The following is a 14,732-nucleotide window of genomic DNA, read 5'->3' as shown; positions in this document are numbered from 1 at the left end:
GTACAATTTTTAAACTCGTGCCATTTTTTTGCTTTTCATCCAAATACAAAGAAAGCGCTCGACGAGATCTTGAAAAAACATGCTTGGACATACTACTTATCTCTTATAATATCCGAGTTATAGGCATTTAAAAATTTAGTGATACAAAATTTACCATACCTTGGTCCGCCTTTTTTTGAATACCGGGCGTAATTTTGGACCAAATGGACTCAATTTCTGTTAGTTAGACAACAAAATTTCCAATAATATACAAAAAATTTCAGATCAATATCATTTACAGATCTTTGGCGTAAAAAACTTGTCCTATTTTTTGAAAATGTTGCCACTGCGTCCTTCCGAATATGACCTATTTTTTATCAAAACTTCAACTTTGGGCGACATGTTCTAAAATCCCAAAGCTGGGATCAGAAAACTGAAAGCAGTTTTGGAAACCGCGATATGTTTTCTATTTACTCCAAAAGTATTTTCCCAGCCGTGAAAGAAATGTGGACCCTATGGGCAAAAAAGTAAAAAATCCCATTTTTGGGATTTTCATTCCTATTTTTAGGAATTGCGGGATGCCATTTGACCTTTTCAATTTTTTTATTATTTTCTTATTTGAAATGACAAATTTAACAAGCGTTGAAAATTTCATTGAGTTTTGTTCATAAATAAAGATTTTGTCTTATATTACATATTTGTTAAATTTCTAAAACTATGATTTATATCAAAATTTTAATAGAGTCGCAGATAGCTACAACAATTTAGTCCATATTTATCCCTTAATATCATTTTTTAGTTAGATATGGAAATTCTCGACCCTTTACAAAAAGTTTCAAGCCAATATCTCAATTACATTCAAAAATATGTTCATTTAAACCTGTGTCCTTTAATTTCATCTTTTTCATATTTTAGTATTAAGTATGACAGAACATACATTTGGTGTTGAATAAAATATTTGGACAATTTTTAAAAATTATTTAGTTAATTATTTTATTAAAGACTATAACATTGTATATACAATAAAAAATTATAATTTTATTATGAGCCACGCACAACAACACCTAAATCACCCCACACAAACCACCTTTCCCGCCCACCGAAATATAAAACACAATTTAATACAATATCATCAGTTAGTATAATAGCTTTTTTTATTTAAACTGTTTATCTTAAACATAATACAATTAATTCTTACAACCTACTTATATAGTTAATTCCTAACACTACTTATTTTCTATAAAATAATCTGTCATATCGTTATACATATCCAGAAGGTAATATAAGTCCTTTAAATCTTCCTTGTTTTGAGATGATAGAGTTTCATAACAAATCCATCTTTTTCGCATAGTTGAAAGAACAGGATCAGAAGATAGAAGTAAACTATTCAAAATATCTTCATTCTGTGATTGCCTGGAGCATTTTCTTGAGCTGAATAGTTGAACATGCTTAAAATCTCGATTCCTCGCTTCCTGGGCGAGGAATCCACTCTCCAAGTGGAAGAATATTCGATTCAATTATTATTTGACCATGACACAATACTTTGTGTACTGTTGGTGATAGTTCCCTCCATGGATACAGAGATACAAGTAATTTAGAAATTTCAGATGTATATTCCCCAAATCGGTTTCCATTAATTTTATGTTTACTATTCAGTGCCATTAAAATAGTGTTAACTCTTCGAAGCAACTCCTTGTCGATTCCAGTTATTTTTGAAGTAATTTCAAAATCACGAAAAAAACTTCTCGCCGTATTACCGTCACTTGTACTACCGCAACTTGGAAGTGGTTTGTCGATGTTTAATCCCATCTGAACTTTAAATTCTTCTTGGATTCCGCTTTTTTCCGCAGCTCTCAGTTCTTTCAATTCTTCATTATTTTTTGTTGATTTAGTAAGATTCTCTGGCACACTTCTATATTTGAGGTCGTATGCTATGTGTAAAAAGTAATCCAAAAATCGTATTCTGGCATGAAGTGGTGAAATTCCGAAAGACAGGACTTCTTCACTAATACTTCTGCTTTTGTTTATATTTGATAATTGCGACTTTTTCTCATTACATATTGAGCATCTCCAGAAGGAAGAAGTTTCTGTTATGGCATTGCTGACCTTTCCATCAATCATTGTTAAGCTTAGCTGATATGATACGTTAATAGAGAATTCCTTTATTTTTATGCAAATGGGCCCCAGTGCATTAATTTAATCTTTTAAATATTCCACTAAATCTTTTGTTGTTTTCTTTGACTCCTTTATATATTCAAATCCAATGGGTCTACAAACATTTTTTGAACCCGGAGTTGTATTGATCCATATATCTTCAAATGAATTTCCGATGCTTGACGATGATGGATTAAGGGAATATGAACGAATTCGTAATGGCACTAATGATGACATAAATACACTTTTGTAGTCTGCTAATGTCCGACTTCCACAAGCTTCTTTGTATTCTGGAAGCGCTGATAAACAGTCACATCCCCACTTACACATTAAGACAACATCACAGTTATGAATTTTCCTTAGTTGGTCTTCTGAAAAGTCTGACACAATTCTTGATGCTGTGTTTTCGAGCAAAGATGATATATCAATACAAGCTTCCACATCATTAACAGCAATAGGTGATGGTAGGATAGTTTGTTTTTTTCCTGGATCGCCTTGTATGATGGTAATATTGTGTCTTTTTTCATGCAGAGCTTTCCTTAATATTTGGTACTTATTTCGACTGAGACCCAGTTCCAACATAAGCGCTATTGCTTCCTCTTCAGTAAAATTTGATTGTGATGTTGGAGTTGGTATACTTTCCACAATTCGCTTAAGACGTTTTGGTGATGCATTAGGAAGAATAGTTGCAATATGTACGGCATCCATAGGTTGGTTTTCCTTTTTCAGCATTTCGTTATATGTATCAGCAATTTCCTCATTTGAGATTGAAAAAAGTTTTTGTGTGACCCTCTTTTTTTTTTTGACCTTGAACATAAGTCTTCGTATGACTTGCAAGGCGCTCCTGTTGATGTGTTGTAAGTTGAGATTTCCGTAGTAGTTTCCATCCAACTACAAAATTTTAATCGAAATTTCTTTTGATTTCCATCCACAGACTTACTTTTTACATCAAAAAGTTTTCAATTTTTGATATGCCTGTTTTGTCTGCTTTTCTACTATATGTAGTTTTTATATAATTTGAAATGTCTTCAATTCTTTCTGGCCCTTTTGAAGATACACTCCATAAAACGGAACACAACTCTTCGTACTTTAATGTAATCTTCATTGTAGATTTATTAAATATGGTACTTAAAATCTGAGAAGTTTACTTATATACCAATAATTGTCATTTCCGATTCAGGTATTCCAAAGTAAAAAATTACGATTTTATATTACTGTAACCTGTAATTCAGTCATTGATATTTCTTATATTTTACCTACATGATCATAAACGAAACAGAACGAAATGATCTGTCGAAAAAATTTAGGTAAAAAATAGTTATAAATTTCTGAAAATTTAAGCATAATAGGACTTTCAATTATAAGGATAAGCAAACAAATTGAAAATAGGTAAATATAAGATTTAAAAATGTTCTGTCATATTTAATACTAAAATATGAAAAAATGAAATTAAAGGATACAGGTTTAAATGAACATATTTTTGAATGTAATTGAGATATTGGCTTGAAAATTTTTGTAAAGGGTCGAGAATTTCCATATCTAACTAAAAAAATATATTAAGGGATAAATATGGACTAAATTGTTGTAGCTATCTGCGACCCTATTAAAATTTTGATATAAATATAGTTTTAGAAATTAAACAAATATGTAATATATGACAAAATCTTTATTTATGAACAAAACTCAATGAAATTTTCAACGCTTGTTAAATTTGTCATTTCAAATAAGAAAATGCGATTTTGGGATTTTTACTTTTTTGCACATAGGGTCCACATTTCTTTCAGGGCTGGGAAAATACTTTTGGAGTAAATAGAAAACATATTGAGGTTTCCAAAACTGCTTTCAGTTTTCTGATCCCAGCTTTGGGATTTTAGAACATGTCGCCCAAAGTTGAAGTTTTGATAAAAAATAGGTCATATTCGGAAGGATGCAGTGGCAACATTTCAAAAAAAAGGACAAAATTTTTACGCCAAAGCGTTCTGCGTAAAGATACCTTTTAGAAAACTATAAAATTGTTATATGTTCTTAAAGAAAATTTTATTTTATTAATAAAAGAGTTAAGACACATTTTTGGCAAAAAAACGGCAAAAATCAAAAAATGTTTGAATTTTTAAATTAAAAAACGTATATTTTTGGATCTGTAAATGACATTGATCTGAAATTTTTTTTATATTATTGGAAATTTTGTTGTCTAACTAACAAGAAAAAATTGAGTCCATTTGGTACAAAATTACGCCCGGTATTCAAAAAAAAGGCGGACCAAGGTATGGTAAATTTTGTATCACTAAATTTTTAAATGCCTATAACTCGGATATTATAAGAGATAAGTAGTATGTCTAAGCATGTTTTTTCAAGATCTCGTCGAGCGCTTTAGTTTAAAAATTTTACATGTCGTAGGTACCCTACTTTGAGCCGCCACAGCGCCGTCCCTGCAGGGTTCATCTTCAAAACTTAAACTCGAATACTCCTTGGCTACGCTCACGCCAAATTTTATCCCGATCGGATCAGCCGTTTAGAAATGCCAGATTTATTTCCAAAAAATTTCGATTCTGCCCCACTGTGTGGTGGAGGGTATAAAAACTCATTTTCCGGGAATATGTACTTTTGTATGGGAGGTATATGAAATTGTGGAACGATTCTGGCAATTTTCAGCAGGAGTCAAGCTCTTATGCATAGTTTTCGAGAAAATTACACCAGAATGGGTAAAAAATGCTTATTTTTTCGGAGTTGTTTTAAATTTTGATTCATAACTTTTCCCAATGTGAACCGATTTTGCTCATTTTCAGTACCAAACTGCCTAGGACAATAGTAAATCTTTTGCCGAATTTCGTTAATTTATTTAGTTTCGTTTTTACGTGAGCGTGTTTTACTCAGACAGACGGACGGACATAGCTAAATCGACTCAGAATTTGATAAGGACCCAGAATATATATACTTTGTTGGGTCTCAGATGAATATTTCTTGGTGTTACACATGGAATAACAAAGTTATATATACCCTCTATCCCCACTGATGGTGATGGAGGGTATAAAAAATCTCTATATTATATTGATTGGATGCTACGCACATTTTTATGTTCACTTTTTGAATAACAGCTATAACACCAAATTTCTAGGCTATAAATATATAAAAAATAAATTTGGTAACATATAGTGTATTTTTGGAATCAACTTTTTGATCTGGATTTTATGCTTCGCTAAATTTTTCATAACAATAGTTCTATCGTGGAAGGTTAGGTTAGATTGAGCAAGATCCGAATAAATACATATATAGCACCAATTCCGGGCCTGTGATCTTAATGAAATGCAATGACCTTTTTCCGGTCAAGTGGAAGAATATTCGATTCAATTATTATTTGACCATGACACAATACTTTGTGTACTGTTGGTGATAGTTCCCTCCATGGATACAGAGATACAAGTAATTTAGAAATTTCAGATGTATATTCCCCAAATCGATTTCCATTAATTTTATGTTTACTATTCAGTGCCATTAAAATAGTGTTAACTCTTCGAAGCAACTCCTTGTCGATTCCAGTTATTTTTGAAGTAATTTCAAAATCACGAAAAAAAACCTTCTCGCCGTATTACCGTCATTTGTACTACCGCAACTTGGAAGTGGTTTGTCGATGTTTAATCCCATCTGAACTTTAAATTCTTCTTGGATTCTGCTTTTTTCCGCAGCTCTCAGTTCTTTCAATTCTTCATTATTTTTTGTTGATTTAGTAAGATTCTCTGGCACACTTCTATATTTGAGGTCGTATGCTATGTGTAAAAAGTAATCCAAAAATCGTATTCTGGCATGAAGTGGTGAAATTCCGAAAGACAGGACTTCTTCATTAATACTTCTGCTTTTGTTTATATTTGAGAATTGCGACTTTTTCTCATTACATATTGAGCATCTCCAGACGACGAAGTTTCTGTTATGGCATTGCTGACCTTTCCATCAATCATTGTTAAGCTTAGCTGATATGATACGTTAAGAGAGAATTCCTTTATTTTTATGCAAATGGGCTCCAGTGCATTTATTTCATCTTTTAAATATTCCACTAAATCTTTTGTTGTTTTCTTTGACTCCTTTATATATTCAAATCCAATGGGTCTACAAACATTTTTTGAACCCGGAGTTGTATTGATCCATATATCTTCAAATGAATTTCCGATGCTTGACGATGATGGATTAAGGGCATATGAACGAATTCGTAATGGCACTAATGTAGTCTGCTAATGTCCGACTTCCACAAGCTTGTTTGTATTCTGGAAGTGCTGATAAACAGTCACATCCCCACTTACACATTAAGACAACATCACAGTTATGAATTTTCCTTAGTTGGTCTTCTGAAAAGTCTGACACAATTCTTGATGCTGTGTTTTCGAGCAAAGATGATATATCAATACAAGCTTCCACATCATAAACAGCAATAGGTGATGGTAGGATAGTTTGTTTTTTTCCTGGATCGCCTTGTATGATGGTAATATTGTGTCTTTTTTCATGCAGAGCTTTCCTTAATATTTGGTACTTATTTCGACTGAGACCCAGTTCCAACATAAGCGCTATTGCTTCCTCTTCAGTAAAATTTGATTGTGATGTTGGAGTTGGTATACTTTCCACAATTCGCTTAAGTCGTTTTGGTGATGCATTAGGAAGAATAGTTGCAATATGTACGGCATCCATAGGTTGGTTTTCCTTTTTCAGCATTTCGTTAAATGTATCAGCAATTTCCTCATTTGAGATTGAAAAAAGTTTTTGTGTGACCCTCTTTTTTTTTACCTTGAACATAAGTCTTCGTATGACTTGCAAGGCGCTCCTGTTGATGTGTTGTAAGTTGAGATTTCCGTAGTAGTTTCCATCCAACTACAAAATTTTAATCGAAATTTCTTTTGATTTCCATCCACAGACTTACTTTTTACATCAAAAAGTTTTAAAAAGTTTTCAATTTTTGATATGCCTGTTTTGTCTACTTTTCTACTATATGTAGTTTTTATATAATTTGAAATGTCTTCAATTCTTTCTGGCCCTTTTGAAGATACACTCCATAAAACGGAACACAACTCTTCGTACTTTAATGTAATCTTCGTTGTAGATTTATTAAATATGGTACTTAAAATCTGAGAAGTTTACTTATATACCAATTCTTGTCATTTCCGATTCAGGTATTCCAAAGTAAAAAATTACGATTTTATATTACTATAACCTGTAATTCAGTCATTGATATTTCTTATTAGTGAATGAATCGAAATTATCATTACCTGTATATTTTTACCTACATGATCATAAACGAAACAGAACGAAATGATCTGTCGAAAAAATTTAGGTAAAAATAGTTATAAATTTCTGAAAATTTAAGCATAATAGGACCTTTCAATTATAAGGATAAGCAAACAAATTGAAAATAGGTAAATATAAGATTTAAAAATGTTCTGTCATATTTAATACTAAAATATGAAAAATATGAAATTAAAGGATACAGGTTTAATTGAACATATTTTTTAATGTAATTGAGATATTGGCTTGAAAATTTTTGTAAAGAATCGAGAATTTCCATATCTAACTAAAAAAAGATATTAAGGGATAAATATGGACTAAATTGTTGTAGCTATCTGCGACCCTATTAAAATTTTGATATAAATATAGTTTTAGAAATTAAACAAATATGTAATATATGACAAAATCTTTATTTATGAACAAAACTCAATGAAATTTTCAACGCTTGTTAAATTTGTCATTTCAAATAAGAAAATGCAAAAAAAAAATTGAAAAGGTCAAAGGGCATCCCGCAATTCCCAAAAATAGGAATGAAAATCCCAAAAATGGGATTTTTTACTTTTTTGCCCATAGGGTCCACATTTCTTTCAGGGCTGGGAAAATACTTTTGGAGTAAATAGAAAACATATTGAGGTTTCCAAAACTGCTTTCAGTTTTCTGATCCCAGCTTTGGGATTTTAGAACATGTCGCCCAAAGTTGAAGTTTTGATAAAAAATAGGTCATATTCGGAAGGATGCAGTGGCAACATTTCAAAAAATAGGACAAGTTTTTTACGCCAAAGCGTTGTGCGTAAAGATACCTTTTAGAAAACTATAAAATTGTTATATGTTCTTAAAGAAAATTTTATTTTATTAATAAAAGAGTTAAGACACATTTTTGGCAAAAAAACGGCAAAAATCAAAAAATGTTTGAATTTTTAAATTAAAAAACGTATATTTTTGGATCTGTAAATGATATTGATCTGAAATTTTTTTATATTATTGGAAATTTTGTTGTCTAACTAACATTATTTTGTTGTCTAACAATTGAGTCCATTTGGTACAAAATTACGCCCGGTATTCAAAAAAAGGCGGACCAAGGTATGGTAAATTTTGTATCACTAAATTTTTAAATGCCTATAACTCGGATATTATAAGAGATAAGTAATATGTCCAAGCATGTTTTTTCAAGATCTCGTCGAGCGCTTTAGTTTAAAAATTTTACATGTCGTAGGTACCCTACTTTGAGCCGCCACAGCGCCGTCCCTGCAGGGTTCATCTTCAAAACTTAAACTCGAATACTCCTTGGCTACGCTCACGCCAAATTTTATCCCGATCGGATCAGCCGTTTAGAAATGCCAGATTTATTTCCAAAAAATTTCGATTCTGCCCCACTGTGTGGTGGAGGGTATAAAAACTCATTTTCCGGGAATATGTACTTTTGTATGGGAGGTATATGAAATTATGGAACGATTCTGGCAATTTTCAGCAGGAGTCAAGCTCTTATGCATAGTTTTCGAGAAAATTACACCAGAATGGGTAAAAAATGCTTATTTTTTCGGAGTTGTTTTAAATTTTGATTCATAACTTTTCCCAATGTGAACCGATTTTGCTCATTTTCAATACCAAACTGCCTAGGACAATAGTAAATCTTTTGCCGAATTTCGTTAATTTATTTAGTTTCGTTTTTACGTGAGCGTGTTTTACTCAGACAGACGGAAGGACATAGCTAAATCGACTCAGAATTTGATAAGGACCCAGAATATATATACTTTGTTGGGTCTCAGATGAATATTTCTTGGTGTTACACATGGAATAACAAAGTTATATATACCCTCTATCCCCACTGATGGTGGTGGAGGGTATAAAAAATCTCTATATTATATTGATTGGATGCTCGCACATTTTTATGTTCACTTTTTGAATAACAGCTATAACACCAAATTTCTAGGCTATAAATATATAAAAAAGAAATTTGGTAACATACAGTGTATTTTTGGAATAAACTTTTTGATCTGGATTTTATGCTCCGCTAAATTTTTCATAACAATAGTTCTATCGTGGAAGGTTAGGTTAGATTGAGCAAGATCCGAATAAATACATATATAGCACCAATTCCGGGCCTGTTGTGATCTTAATGAAATGCAATTACCTTTTTCCGGTCGCTTTTTGTTACATTTATAATGCTAAAGATCATGATATATAATTCTCATACTATATAAAAATTATTATTTTGTTAAATTTTCAATCAAAAATGTATTTTTATATGAAAACTCTAAAATGTTTGTAGATCCTTAACTAACTGTACGATTAGGTAAAATTAAAATCTGTATTCAAATTAATTTATTATCAAAAATCGATTTTCATCTAAAGCGTTTCCCACCGGAAAACTGTGTTTATTTTTAAACCTGTAATCTACTGTATATTCTCAGAAAATAAGTATTTTAAAACAGAATCTTTAATAGATATTGAATGAATGTCTACGATGCCATATTTGTATGCAGAATAAAAACTACTGAACAAAAACCGCTTCTAAAATAGGGAAAATAATATATTCATATTACATTTTCACTAAAATTCGAATTTTAAATCGGCTGTGGTTCCTTTTATAACAATATCTAGAAAATCATTCATATCTCCCCTTAAAATTTCTATTTATATAACTCTTAAAAATTTACTTTAAATAACTCTCAATTTTAGAAAACAAAATATTTTCCATACAAATCGAGTTTTATATTAAAATATAACGGCTGTATTTATAAAAACTTATTTCAGGTTTATTAAACAATTTTAGGCAAAATTCAGAAAAATCGTATTTATAAACGTGAAATAGCTTAAAACACCTTCAATAAACCATTGACAATTAGAAGAATTTTATTGTAGGCTCGACCCTTCTTTAAGCCAACAATAACTTGATTTTTAACAATTTTTTTCTTAGATAAAGATTTTTCCGGTAATTTTAGGTTGATTGCGAAAAGTAATTATGGTTTCTTTTAAAATAAAATCTAAAAATTCTAATTTTAACGTTTACAAATTTGTAAATAAAATCCCAGAAAATTTTTAAACGATTATATTTTGAGGAAAAAACTCAAATCTAGGCATTATTGGATTAATGCATGAATATTTGACAATATTCCAATTGTCCAGCACTATTTTTAGGCAATTTGGAAATGCCCGTCTGTCAACCAAATGATGGACAAAATCATTTGATTTGGCTTTTTCAAAGTTTGGGTATAAATTAAGCGTTCTGATCCAGCTGATTTTAAAACTTTTGTTTATACCACATGATAGTACTTGTTCTTGTGACTTCAACAAAGGAAAAAAATTTATCCGCTCTATTAAGGTTCGGGAGTTATGGGCCTCCAAAGGTCTGATATATAATTGGATATATCTAGATCACTGATAAACGGATATGGTCGATATGGGTATCATTGGAAAGGTCTTTGACAGAGCTTTCCACTGATGTGTTAGATGACAAATATTATTAACCCATTGAGAACCAGGGTGAATTTTTTTGTTTTTTCCTTTGACTTTTTTTAAAAAAGTACCGTTATCTCTAAAACATATCGATATAACGGTACCTCATCTTAGGTGAATGTTTGTAGACTACATTTGGGGCTTTCCTTTGATATAGGTTTGAAAGCTATAACCCATGAAATGCAGGAGTTATTTAAGTTTAAAATTTTATATTTTCATAAATTTTGATATTTATCATATGTAATTATAAATCTAAAGTGCATATTATTTGATATGGTCAATATGGGTATCAGTGGATAGGTCTCTGAAATACCTTTCAATTGATGTATATTGTAACTTATATCATTAACCCATTGAGAACCAGGGTGAATTTTTTTGTTTTTTCATTTGTCTTTTTTTAAAAAAGTACCGTTATCTCTAAAACATATCGATATAACGGTACCTCATCTTACGTGAATGTTTGTAGACAACATTTGGGGCTTTCCTTTGATATATGTTTGAAAGCTATAACCCATGAAATGCAGGTGTTATTTAAGTTTAAAATTTTATATTTTCGTAAATTTTGATTTTTATCATATGTTATTATAAATCTCAAGTGCTTATTATTTGATATGGTCAATATGGGTATCAGTGGATAGGTCTCTGAAATACCTTTCAATTGATGTATATTGTAACTTATATCATTAACCCATTGAGAGCCAGGGGCAATTTGTATATATTTTTATTTATTTTTCTTTACAGTACCGTTTTTTCAAAAATAAATCGATATAAAGGTTTATGTCACATGAAATCTTATAGACAACATTATAAGCTTTCATATGTTGTATGTTTGAAAGACCTAACTCATGAAATGCAGAAGTTAGATAACTTTAAAAATTAATATTTTAAAAAAATTTTGGTTTTTATGGAATGCATTTGTATAGATTGACTATTTATTATTCGATATGGATATCAATGCAATGGTATTGAAATATCTTTTGATTGATATATAATATGGTCCATATCATTTATATCAACCTATTAACAGCCAGTGCCTGTGTTTTGTAACTTTCGAATCGACAAAAAAAATCGAAAAATTTATAATCGTCTTGTTTAAAACAGGGTGAACACACGTAATTCAAATATATTTTGGTTAATTGTAATGTGTTCAGTTTAAAAATTATTTGAATCACGCAACTACATACATACATACATACATACATACATAAAAAATCGCGCGATTTTTTAAAATAATTTTTCCCCTGCGGCGGTATGCTGCTTTTTTCACAATTCAATCATTTCACCAAAAAGTGAAAAATTATTTCAAAAAAATCGCGCGATTTTCCATAAATAAAATAAATAGTGAATATTTTGGCTGAATTTCGTTAATTTCTATTGCTTCGTTTTAACGTGAGCGTGTTTTACACAGACAGACAGACGGACGGACAAACGGATATAGCTAAATCGACTCAGAATTTCATAAGGACGCAGAATATATTTACTTTGTTGGGTCTCAGATGAATATTTCTTGGTGTTACACACGGAATGACAAACTTATATATACCCTCTATCACCACTGATGGTGGTGGAGGGTATAAAAATAAATAACGAAAAGAAAGAAACTGGTAGGAACTTTAATAATAAACAACATTTTAATAAGAAATCTTCAAATAATTTTCAAACCAAGAACGTTCAAAACAAATATGCCGGTAACCCTCAGTCTCAATAATATAGAAATAATCCCATACCTATGGATATAGGAAATTTAGAAGACAATGCAGAAAATAAAGTAAATTTTCTTTCAAGCCCACAAAACGATTGCTACCGGCGCAGAAACTAGTATTATAAGACCAAATCTTTTCTCAAATGAATTTGAAACACAACTAAATAGGCCTTTCATGTTCCGAACATTAAATGGAATCAACTCAACGTTAAAAGGCATAGTAACTACAATGCCTAAAGAGTTTAATATTCCTGGTACACTTTCGTGGAAAATAATTAACTTTTCAGGCAGAAAATATTATGCCATTATTGGCCAAAATTTTCTTATTCCATTGAAAGACAAAATAGATTTAGAAAAAAAATATATTGGCATATTCGGAAAGAAAATCCTATTTGATGAGGAATCTCCATATCATATAAACAGTATCCAAACTATTAATGATGCTAAATTTCAAAATATCAACGAATTAAATTTAAGTAATTTAAATAACGAAGAATACTTATAAATAACAAAATTATTAAACGAATACAACGACTTATCTACAAAGATGGCGATATTTTAACTTGTACAGAAGAGGTACAACATGTAATCCCAACAACTATTAATACACCACTTTATTCAAAAATATATAGATACCCCCAAATTCACGAAAAGGAAATCTAAAATCAAATACAGGAGATGCTCTCTCAAAATATCATTCAGGAAAGTAGTTCTCCTTACAACAGTCCTCTATGGATAGTTCCAAAAAATCTACAATTCTGGTATCAAAAAGTGGAGACTCGTTGTGGATTATAGAAAACTCAACGAGTGTACAAAAACAGACAAATACCCTATTCCGCATATGGAAGCTATATTCGATAAATTAGACAGAGCACAGTATTTTTCAACCCTTGACCTCGCAAAAGGCTTCCACCAAATTTTGGTAGAACCGGAGGATAGGGAGAAAACCGCCTTTTCTACTCCATTCGGTCACTATGAATTCGTAAGAATGCCGTTTGGGTTGAAAAATGCACCATCGACCTTTCAAAGACTGATGAATTCCGTGTTGAAAGACTTTATAAATAAAATTTGCGTCGTATATTTAGACGGAAATTTATAAAGGATTATGCCAAAATCGCATTTCTAATGACAAAATTTTTAAAGAAAAATGAAAAAGTCAGTGTTAATGATCCTAATTTCATTGTAGCTTTTCAGAAATTAAAAGACATTCTTATAAACCCTCCCATATTAAGGTACCCAAATTTCAATAACAAAGTTAAATTAATAACAGATGCTAGCAATTATGCACTGGGGGATGTTTTAACACAAGATGGTCATCCAGTCAGTTATGCATCCAGAACACTTAACGACCACGAAAAAAATTACTCAACCATCGAAAAAGAGCTCTTAGCTGTAGTCTGGGGCACTCAGTATTTTAGACCTTATTTATATAGGGTAGAATTTGATCTCAGTACAGATCATCAACCACTTAAGTGGCTACAAGCCAAATATAGTGGCCAAAATATTAACCCCAGATTACAAAGATGGCTTGTCCTCCCTATGGACTATAATGCCAAAATTGAATACATTAAGGGAAAAGAAAATCATATTGCAGATTTTCTTAGTCGTATCGAAGAGAGGGATTCAGCTGAAAATATAAATGTAGGTGAAAATTTGGTAGAAAATAGATCCTCATCATCATTAGAAGTGGAAACAATGCATTCTCAAGAGGAAAATGTAAACGAGAATTTCAAAATTTTAACCACAGTTGTTAATCGCTTTAAATTTCAAATAATAATAATAATAATAAAATAATAACTGAAAGAAAAACTATGGACTCCATATGTATATTTGACAAAATCAGAATCTTTCTAGATAACGATGACCTAAATTCCCCGGAAATAGGTAATTATCTCAAACAATTTCCACTTAAGGGACAGGTTGCAGTGTTTTCAAATGTCAATGAAAGAAAATAATATCAATTTCAAAAAGTTATAGAAAATTTATACCAGAACAGAACCGATGTAAAATTCTTTAAATGTTCATATTTTGCTAAAGATATTGAAGATATTGATGAACTGAAAAAACAAATATCGTTGTATCATAAAAATGAAACAGGTCACTCCGGAATCAACCCAACATACGAAGGAATAAGACACAAAATATATAACCCCAAGTTAAAATTAACGATTCATGA

Source organism: Lucilia sericata, unplaced genomic scaffold (genome assembly GCF_015586225.1).
Source record: "Lucilia sericata isolate MDLA Ls3-8-SP2 unplaced genomic scaffold, ASM1558622v1 Contig000406F_arrow, whole genome shotgun sequence".
Taxonomy (NCBI): Eukaryota; Metazoa; Arthropoda; class Insecta; order Diptera; family Calliphoridae; genus Lucilia; species Lucilia sericata.
Note: the sequence above shows the minus strand (reverse complement) of the source record.